This window comes from Piliocolobus tephrosceles, chromosome 21, assembly GCF_002776525.5.
Source record: "Piliocolobus tephrosceles isolate RC106 chromosome 21, ASM277652v3, whole genome shotgun sequence".
Lineage (NCBI taxonomy): Eukaryota > Metazoa > Chordata > Mammalia > Primates > Cercopithecidae > Piliocolobus > Piliocolobus tephrosceles.
Window position 1 is genome coordinate 12,336,349 of NC_045454.1, and position 9,204 is coordinate 12,345,552.

The window sequence follows — 9,204 nt, forward strand, 5'->3', positions numbered from 1 at the left end:
GGCCTGGGGTCTCTAAGAGAGGAAATGGCTCAACTCAGGGAAGGTCAGTAGCGGGGGCCTCCTCTTCCCATAGCTGAGGGCCTGATAAAGTTGGGGGTGTGTGGTTCGAGAGAGGGGACCTTCCAGCTGGGGACTTGGAAGGACTAGGGGGTGTTCCAGCAGCAGATGAGCCTCACCCGGGGCTGGAGGCGTTGAATGGGGTGAAGTCTGAAAGGGGTTAAGGGGCAGCGGCAGTGGTGGGGTTAATGGGGGCGGGCCTGGCCGGGGCGGGGCCTCGGCTGACGGCTCAGGCCCGGGGGCCGGGAGGAGTAGCCGCTGTTCTGCCCAGCGGGGGCATCCGCTGGGTCCCCGCGCCGTCGTTCAGACCGGAGACCTGGACGCAGCCGAGAGAGGTGTCACCGCCCGCCCCGTCCAGTCGCCGCGCGCAGGTAAGTGCCGGGCCCTCCCCGGCCCCCGCGATGCCGCGAGGTCTCACTAGGTTGCCCTGTTCGCGGCGGGACCGCTCCTCCCCGCCCCTTCGGGGGCTGCCTCAGTCTCCCGCGCCGTCTCGGTGCCCGCCCCCTCTGTTGCTCTCTCTGGCTCTGCGTCTGTCTCCAACTACCGCCTGATGTCTCTGTGTCTGTGGTCCCTCTGCCTCTGGACGTGTCTTTCTTTCTGTGTCTCTGGATGTCTCTGTCAGTTTCTTGATCTCTGCCTCTCCGGTCTCCGTCTGTCTCTGTCTGTCTCTGTCTCTCTGTTTCTGGGTCCCACCTCCCTCTGCCCCTGCCTCTGCCTCTCCCCCATCTGTTGTGGGACCTCTGTGGATGTCTCTGCCTCTATCTCCATCTCTCCCTGTCTCTGTGTATCTCTTTGCTCTCTCCCTTCATGTCTCTCCGTCTCTCTATATTGCCCTGTCTCTGTCTCTCCGTCTCTTATAACCCTGTTTTGGCACTTTCTGCTCTGTCTTCTCTCCTTCCAAATCCTCCTCATCCCGGAACTTTCCTCTGGACTGGGAAGCTGCTTGGGAGTGGGGTAGACGGCAGGAGGCTTGTGACCTGGGGCAGGAGGACTCTAAGTGACACCATGACCCCAGCGCCCTCTTCCCGGAGCCACCCCACTGCCCCTGAAGTCGCACCCACCCCGCCCGCCAATTTCAGGAATTCCTGGCTGGGGGGTGAACTTCCTCCCCTACTTCCTCTCTTCCAGGATTTGGCTGGGTCACCCTTAACTCTTTCCTGCTTCCGCCTCACTCTCCCCCCTGGAACTGGACAACCCCTCCTCCCAAACTAGGCTGAGGAACAACTCTAGAATGTCTGGGAGGCATCGGTTGTGGGATGTGTATGTGCGCACTCGGGCTGGATGTGCATTGGGGAATTTGTTTGGGGCAGAAGTGGAGAAGATGGGGCCACACTCCCCAGTGCCCCCTCCAGAACCCATCATCAGCCCCCCCCCTCCTGAACCCACCAAGGGGGCATCCGCCCCTAGATCTGTCTCTGTAGATGAACTTGACTTCAGGTTTGGGGTGAGGATGAGGAGGTTTTCTTTTCTGGGGGAATCCCAGCTGAAGAGGATGAGAGACCCATGGGGGCCCCTGGAACCCTGGGAATCATATGATCAAGAACCTTGAACGTGAACATCTTTTAATGGAAGGGCCCAGATGGAAGAAGGATCAGAGGGGAGGCCTGGAAATTCCAGATCCCAATCCCAATCAAAGGTCCTGGGGATACTGGAGTCCTTCAATCCAAAAAGAGGAGTGTTGAAATCTTGGCACATTTCAGTGATGGCAGCTGAGAGTTGGAAAGGGTTTGCAGAGCCACCTAGGCCAACTCCCCCTGCCCCCATTTTATAGATGGAGAAACTAAGGCCCAAGAGCAGAAGTCCCCACAGTGAGTCAGTGCCGGGCTGGAGGGTTGGGACCCCAGTTTTCAACCAAAGCCCAAATCTGGAGAGCTGGCTGCTTCTACCACTAAGCTGGATTAATTTGGGGAAAGAGGTCTTCTCAATGAGGAGGGAGAGATGCCAGGGTGAGTAGAAATGGCTGGAATCCAGAAGGGAGGGTTTTAGAAGCAGAGGAGAGAAAATATTTCTAAAACCATGGTGGTGGGGAGGGAGAGGGGCAAGAGTTGGTTTGGGTGGAAGGGGTGGAGTTTCGGGAAGAGAAGGAGGGAGGTGGAGGGGAACTGGGATTAACTCCAGCTTCAGTCTCCTGACCCTCTGCCTGGAGCCCACCGTTCCCTCGGGGACAGGGCCTATAATTTGGTTTGTGTCTAGACAAATAATAACTCAGCTGGTGTGAGTGGGGAGGGCTGAGGCTAGGCCCACTAGGGAAAGGGTAGAGAGGCGGCCTGGATATCTCATGTCACCCCCAGGTGGTGAGAATTTAGGAGCCAGGTGGAGGTGGTGACTAACACGCCCTCTCTTCCCTCTGTGAATCCATAGTTTCTTAGAATTCTGCACAATCTTAGAAATCAGGCTGCTGGAATGTTCAAAAGCAGGCGAGAGAAGGGGGGAAAGAAACGGAAGTGGGGCTCACCGTATTTAGTGTACGTTCCCATTTCTGTAAAAGAGAAAAGGGAAATACGTATTCCTGTTTGCTGGGGAAAGATAAAAATCACTGACAGTTTAATAATAGATTCTGAAAGTCATAGAATGCTTAAAAAAAATCATAACGTGTTCTAACAATAGAACTTTCGAATCTTGGAATGTGACACTCCTAGAATATTGGAAACTTAGGGTAGGTACTTACAAAGCCACGATGTAATAAATAGAATGAAAGAAGAGTAATGCTCTAGAATGTTATAATAGAACATTCAACTGCGAAGTGAACTAAGGATAGAACCTGAAGATTGCAGAACCGTAGGGACCTAGAACGTCAGAGAGACAGTCTAAGGACTGGTGTCCCTAATGGGCAGTGTGGGCGTGGGGGACACAGAGACCCCCTCGGTTGAAACGGGGATACTGAGGTGCAGTGGGGCGGTTAGGGTGGCCCGATTGCCCCCTGGTTTCCGCCGGCCGCCAGGGCACCAGGTGGGGAGCGAGGACCGGTGATCACATTTCGTCCCTAATGAGCAGACCGGAGCTGGCTGGTCCCCTGGGGCTGCTGGGGGAAGGCGGGGGAGCAGGAGCCCACAGAGGAGGAAAAGGGGGAGGTGAGATAGCCTGGTGGCATCGGGGACAAGGCCGGTGAGTGAGCTGGGGGATGCTGGGGGCTGTAGCACTTCTCCCTCTTGTCCCGGAAATCCTCCAAGTTTTTCAGCTTTGCTGGGTTTTGGGGTGGCTGGCAGGATGCAGCGGCCGAGGCTGCTAAAGTGCGGCAGGGGCTGGGTCTTCCTAGTCTTTCCTGTCCCACTATCGCTCCACTGTTGGGTATATTTCTCTTCCCCCCAATCCTCTGGAAGGGGCCAGCAGGGACCCAAGAAGTGGGGGCCTGTGGGACAGACAAGGGGAGCTTCTTGTGGACTGTGGGGTTTGGGGGTTCACCCCCTCAACAGAGCCTAAGTAAGGGGCAGAACTTAGAACCAGAGAGGGTCCTGGAAGGGGAACGGGGTTATGGGGAGCAGGTGATGGAAGGTCGCTTGCTTTCTTTGTGGGGAGAAGGTCATACCTTCCAGTAGGTTCTCAGAGGGGCCAGAGATGCTCGGAAAGACTTGAGAAAAATTACAGAAGTTCAGCGAGTGAAGAGAAAAACCTCAGGGGAAGGGAAGCTGTTTAGTTAAGAGCGACAGGAGGTTTGCCCAGTCTTGAGACATCAAGTGACTTAGACAACTGCCTTGCTACTGCGGGCCTCGGTTTCCCCATCTGTACCAGGAAGGGGTCAAAAATAGCCTCGCACCCCCAGCTGTCACATATACGTCGGCTGCGCTGTGGCATTCTAAGAGTCTGACGTTCCATGCTGACTTTTGGGGTTTCCACGTTGGGCAGATCTCACGTGGGGAAGAAGAGAGGGCTGTCTGGGCACCCCTCCCCCCATGTCCACCGTCCCCAAGATGCCAGCAGGTTGGGGAGGAGGGTTGGGAGGAAGGAGTGGTGAGAGCTAGACCGGTTCCCCCTCGAGGAAATTAGCAATGGGAAGTGTATTTCCTCCGCTGGCTGGCGGAAATGTTTCCTGCCTGGGTCCCCCAGTTAGGTCAGCAGAGCCCTGAGGGTCGACAGAAAATAGGGCAAAGGGGACTTCTAGCCCTCGGTGGGTGTCTCCTGCCATGAAGAACTGGTTCATTTCTTGTCTCAACCTCCTAGTCCCGGTGGAATAATAATTGTTCAAATCCTGCACGTTATGGAGCTGATATCGCATTCTTGCGAGGACACTCCAGTCTGTGATGTGATGAGTATAAAGGCTGTGCCCCCTTTTACAGAAGGGGAAACTGAGGCTCCTAGAGACGTAATTCTCTAAATGTCACAGGAGGAAGGGAGAGACTAGGGGCAGAGAGATGGGCAGAGAGAGGGCAGAGGAGAGGGCAGGGAGATATTTTGAGTGACTTGGTCTGGGTGGGAGGTTTCTAATGGAAGGGAAGGACTGGATCGCACTGTTCCAGCCCAGAGTACGCCCCCACCCATTCCGTCTCCACAGGACCCACAAGCTTTTCTGCCCAGGAGTCTGAGGCGAGGGAGGCAGCTCCGCCGCTGAGGACCCCACGGGGGGCAGGACTTACTGAGCAGGACTCAGCCCTGACCTTTCAAAGTCAATTAAGAAGCGGATAGATCCTGCCCTTTCTAGCTCTCCCCTGTCCACCTCTTCCCCTGGGAACTGACTCCTCCCCCTCCCTTCCCCCTCCTCCCCATGCCCTTGTTTGAGCCTGGGGTGGGGTGGGGCAGCCTCATGGGCAGAGAATATGTTTTTACTTCATGCCTCTGGCCTCTACAAAGCTTCTGGAATGGTTTCTGCCATTGGCAAATGGCTCCGTGCTCCCTGACCATGACCTTGGTAATTTATTGAGCACCTACTGTATGCTGGGCCTGTCCTGGGTGCTAGGGATACAACAGTCAACAAGACACACAGAGTCTCTGCCCCTCCTGGAATACATATTCTAGACAGTCAGACACAAACAAGACACAAGGTGATGTGAGGAGAGGGTACTGGGGCGGAGGAGATTCGGGGACTGAGTGGAGAGGCACTCCCGAGGAAGTGAAGGAGGGAACGGAGCTACTCAGGCTATCTGAAGGAAGAGGAATGGCTCACATCTGTAATCCTAGCACTTTGAGAGGCCAAGGTGGGTGGATCACTTGAGGCCAGGAGTTCGAGACCAGCCTGGCTAACATGGTAAAACCCCATCTCTGCTAAAAACACAAAAATTAGCTGGGCATGGTGGTGTGCACCTGTAATCCCAGCTGCTCGAGAGGCCAAGGCAGGAGAATCACTTGAACCCAGGTGGCAGAGGTTGCAGTGAGCCGAGATTGTGCCACTGCGCTCCAGCCTGGGCAACAGAGGAAGACTCTGTCTCCAAAAAAAAAAGCATTCCAGATGGAGAGTATGGTAAATGTGCAAAGGTTTGAGGCTGGAAAGAAGGTCAGTGGCCTTGAGCCTGCTGAGGCAGGAAGGAGAGGTGGGTGAGATGGCTAGGCTGCCCCAGCAGGTCAGACAGAGCCTTGTGACTCCAGATGAGGAGTCTAGATTTTACTGCAAGTCCATTTAGAAGCCACTGGAGGGTTTCAAGCAGGGAAGTAACAAGAACTAGGCCAGGTGCGGTGGCTCATGCCTGTAATCCCAGCAAGGCAGGAAGATCATTTGAGCCCAGGAGTTGCAGACTGGCTTGGGCAACATGGGGAAACCCCATCTCTACAAAAAATAGAAAAATTAGCCAGGTGTGGTGGCACACACCTGTAGTCCCAGCTGCTTAGGAGCCTGAGGTGGGAGGACCGCTTGAGCCCATGAGGTCAAGACTGCAATGAGTGAAGATTGCAACACTGCATGACAGAGTGAGACCCTGTCTCAAAAAAAAAAAAAAAAAAAAAAGAAAAAAGAAAAAGAAAGAAAGAGCTGATTTTCATGTTAGAAAGATCTTGGCTGGGTGCGGTGGCTCACGCCTGTAATCCCAGCACTTTGGGAGGCCAACATGGGCGGATTGCCTGAGTTGGGAGTTGGAGACCAGCCTGACCAACATAGAGAAACCCTGTCTGTACTAAAAATACAAAATTAGCTCAGCGTGGTGGCTCATGCCTGTAATCCCAGCTACTCTGGAGGAAGGGGCAGGAAAATCACTTGAACCCGGGAGGCAGAGGTTGCGGTGAGCCAAGATCAGGCCATTGCACTCCAGCCTGGGTGACAAGAGCGAAACTTCGTCTCAAAAAAAAAAAAAAAGAAAATATCTTTCTGGCTGCCATATGGGATATGGGAAGCGATTTGAAGGAAGTCAGAGTAGCAGCCCAGAAAAGCAAGGGTAATGCTACTGCAATGACCCCAGTGAGTGATGGCGCTGACACTGACGCAGAGTGGACAGTGGCAGGTGTTTGAGAGAGACGCACACAGATTCAGGAAGCACTGGGGAGGTGGAGCCGAGAGGACTTTCCCATGGAAAGATGCTCTGGCATCTGGGAGGCTCCCATGGACCTCCTTCCTTCCCCTCTGTGGGGCTCGGTTTCCTCATCTGTCAATAGACTTCACCTTAAACTCCACTTTAAACATGTTAAAGGCCAGGTGTGGTGGCTCACGCCTGTAATCCCAGCACTTTGGGACGCTGAGGCAGGTGGATCACGAGGTCAGGAGATCGAGACCATCCTGGCTAACAAGGTGAAATCCCGTCTCTACTAAAAATACAAAAAATTAGCCGGGCATGGTGGCGGGCGCCTGTAGTCCCAGCTACTCAGGAGGCTGAGGCAGGAGAATGGCGTGAACCCGGGAGGCGGAGGTTTCAGTGAGCCGAGATTGCACCACTGTACTCCAGCCTGGACGACTGAGCGAGACTCCATCTCAAAAAAAAAAAAAAAAAAAAAAAAGGTTTAAAAGGGCAACCCGGGGATTCTTCAGAGGTGGCCACTCCACCCCCACCTCGTTTCACCAGAGCAGCTAGCAGCTCACCCTTTTCACTGTTTTAAATTGGTTTCTGGTTAAGATCTTGTTGGAAAAAAAAAACAGACTTCACATCCAAAATAACTAAACCAAAAGACCCCTGGATGGAATGGCTCCTGAAGCTGCCTGTGACTCTGGACTTGGCTCTGCTTCTCTCTGGGGTTGATGACAGGGGCTTGGTCCATGAATATCCTTTACCCTGTGTGTGCAGATCTTCCCAGAACAAAGTGGGTGGCAGGCTCAAGGTTCTCACTCAGGAAAATTGGGGGGTGGAAGGGCAGAGACAGTGAAGGGAGTGGTCCCTGAGGGAGGAGACTGCTGGCGCTAACCCCAGGGCTTCCCCATGCTCCCTGACCTTGACTGTTCCCAGCAACTCCTGACTCTCCCCTTTCCCTTACTCTTCTGCAGCTTTGGTTCCCAGTCCCCACTGGCAGCCCAGGATCCTTTTCTCTCCAGTTATTCTTTTTTTTTTTTTTTTTGTGAGATGGAGTTCGCTCTTGTTGCCCAGGCTGCAGTGCAATGGCACCATCTCAGCACACTGCAACCTCCGCCTCCCGGGTTCAAGCAATTCTCCCACCTCCGCCTCCCAAGTAGCTGGGATTACAGGCATGCGCCACCACACCTGGCTAATTTTGTATTTTTAGTAGAGACCGGGTTTCTCCATGTTTCCATGTTGCTCAGGCTGGTCCTGAACTCTCGACCTCAGGTGATCCGCCTGCCTTGGCCTCCCAAAGGGCTGGGATTACAGGTGTGAGCCACCGTGCCAGGCCTTCTTTTTTTTTTTTTTTTTTTTTTTTGAGACAGAGTCTCTTGTCTCCCAGGCTGGAGTGCAGTGGTGCTAGCTCACTGCAACCTCTACCTCCTGGGCTCAAGCAATCCTCTCGCCTCAGCGTCCCGAGTAGCTGGGATTACAAGCACGTGCCACCACACCCAGCTAGTTTTTGTATTTTTAGTAGAGACAGGGTTTCACTATGTTGGCCAGGCTGGTCTCGAACTCCTGACCTCAGGCGATCCTCCTGCCTTGGCCTCCCAAAGTGCTGGGATTACAGGCATGAGCCACTGTATCTGGCTAGTCCAGTTATTCTGGGGTGGAAACTGAAGCACAGGCTGGAGACGAGGACTGAGAGCGGCAATGGCCGCACTCTAGACATCAGGACCTTGGACAGGTCTCGGAACAGCTCTGTGCCTCAGTTTGTCAAAGAGGAAGAACAACTACTTTCCTTATAGGAGTCCTGAAAATGTCAGTGAAGTAATATCCAAAAATCGGCCAGGCATGGTGGCTCACTGCTGTAATCCTAGCACTTTGGGAGGCCAAGGTGGGAGGATCGCTCTTTTCTTTCTTTTCTTTTTTTTTTTGAGATGGAGTCTGACTCTGTCACCCAGGCTGGAGTGCAATGGTGTGATCTCGGTTCACTGCAACCTCCACCTCCCCCAGGTTTAAGCGATTCTTCTGCCTCAGCCTACCGAGTAGCTGGGACTACAGGTGCGTGCCACCATGTTTAGCTAATTTTTGTATTTTTAGTAGAGACGGGGTTTCACCATTTTGGCCAGGATGGTTTCGATCTCTTGACCTCATGATCTGCCCCCCTCGGCCTCCCAAAGTGCTGGGATTACAGGGGAGGATCTCTTGAGCTCAGGAGTTCGAGGCCTGCCTGGGCAACACAGGAAGACCTCCATCTATACTATGGTGGTGCATGCCTGTGTTCCCAGCTACTTGGGAGGCTGAGGCGGGAGGATCACTGGGAGCCCAGGAGGTCGAGGCTGCCGTGAGCTGTGATCATGCTATTGCATTCTAGTCTGGACAAAAGAGCAAGACCCTGTCTCAAAAAATAAAAAAATAAAAAGAAATAATATGCGTAAAAATGCCTGGAATGGGATCTGCTATGTAGTAGGGCTTGATTGATGTTTGCTGTTATTATCCTTGTTGACAAGAATGGGATTCTTGGGTAAGGAGTGGGAGGCTGGCCCCAGCCCTGGTCCTATTGCTTCCATGCTGTGCATCCTTGGGGAGGTCACTCAGCCTCTCTGGGCCCCTTCTCTCTGTCTGTGACATGATAGAGTTAGACTAGTCTGGCATTTCCTGAAGCATGATGTGATACCTGTGCCAGTTTTACAGGGCTTCTGCAAGAAAGTGCTAAAATCTGAGTTGGGACTTTTTTCCCCCCTTTTCTCTCTTTCTTTCTTTCTTTCTTTCTTTCTTTCTTTCTTTCTTTCTTTCTTTC

The 9,204-nt window shown here is 53.4% G+C and overlaps 1 protein-coding gene across 1 annotated transcript in view; it reads left to right on the plus strand.

Annotated features, from left to right (window-relative positions):
• The first annotated feature begins 329 nt into the window (after positions 1 to 329).
• Positions 330 to 9,204, plus strand: part of GPR4 (G protein-coupled receptor 4) — an 11,875-nt gene continuing 3,000 nt past the window's right edge. The window contains exon 1 of the mRNA XM_023182361.1: positions 330 to 428. The gene's annotated coding sequence lies outside the window, so the exon portion shown is untranslated. The remainder of the gene's footprint in view (positions 429 to 9,204) is intronic.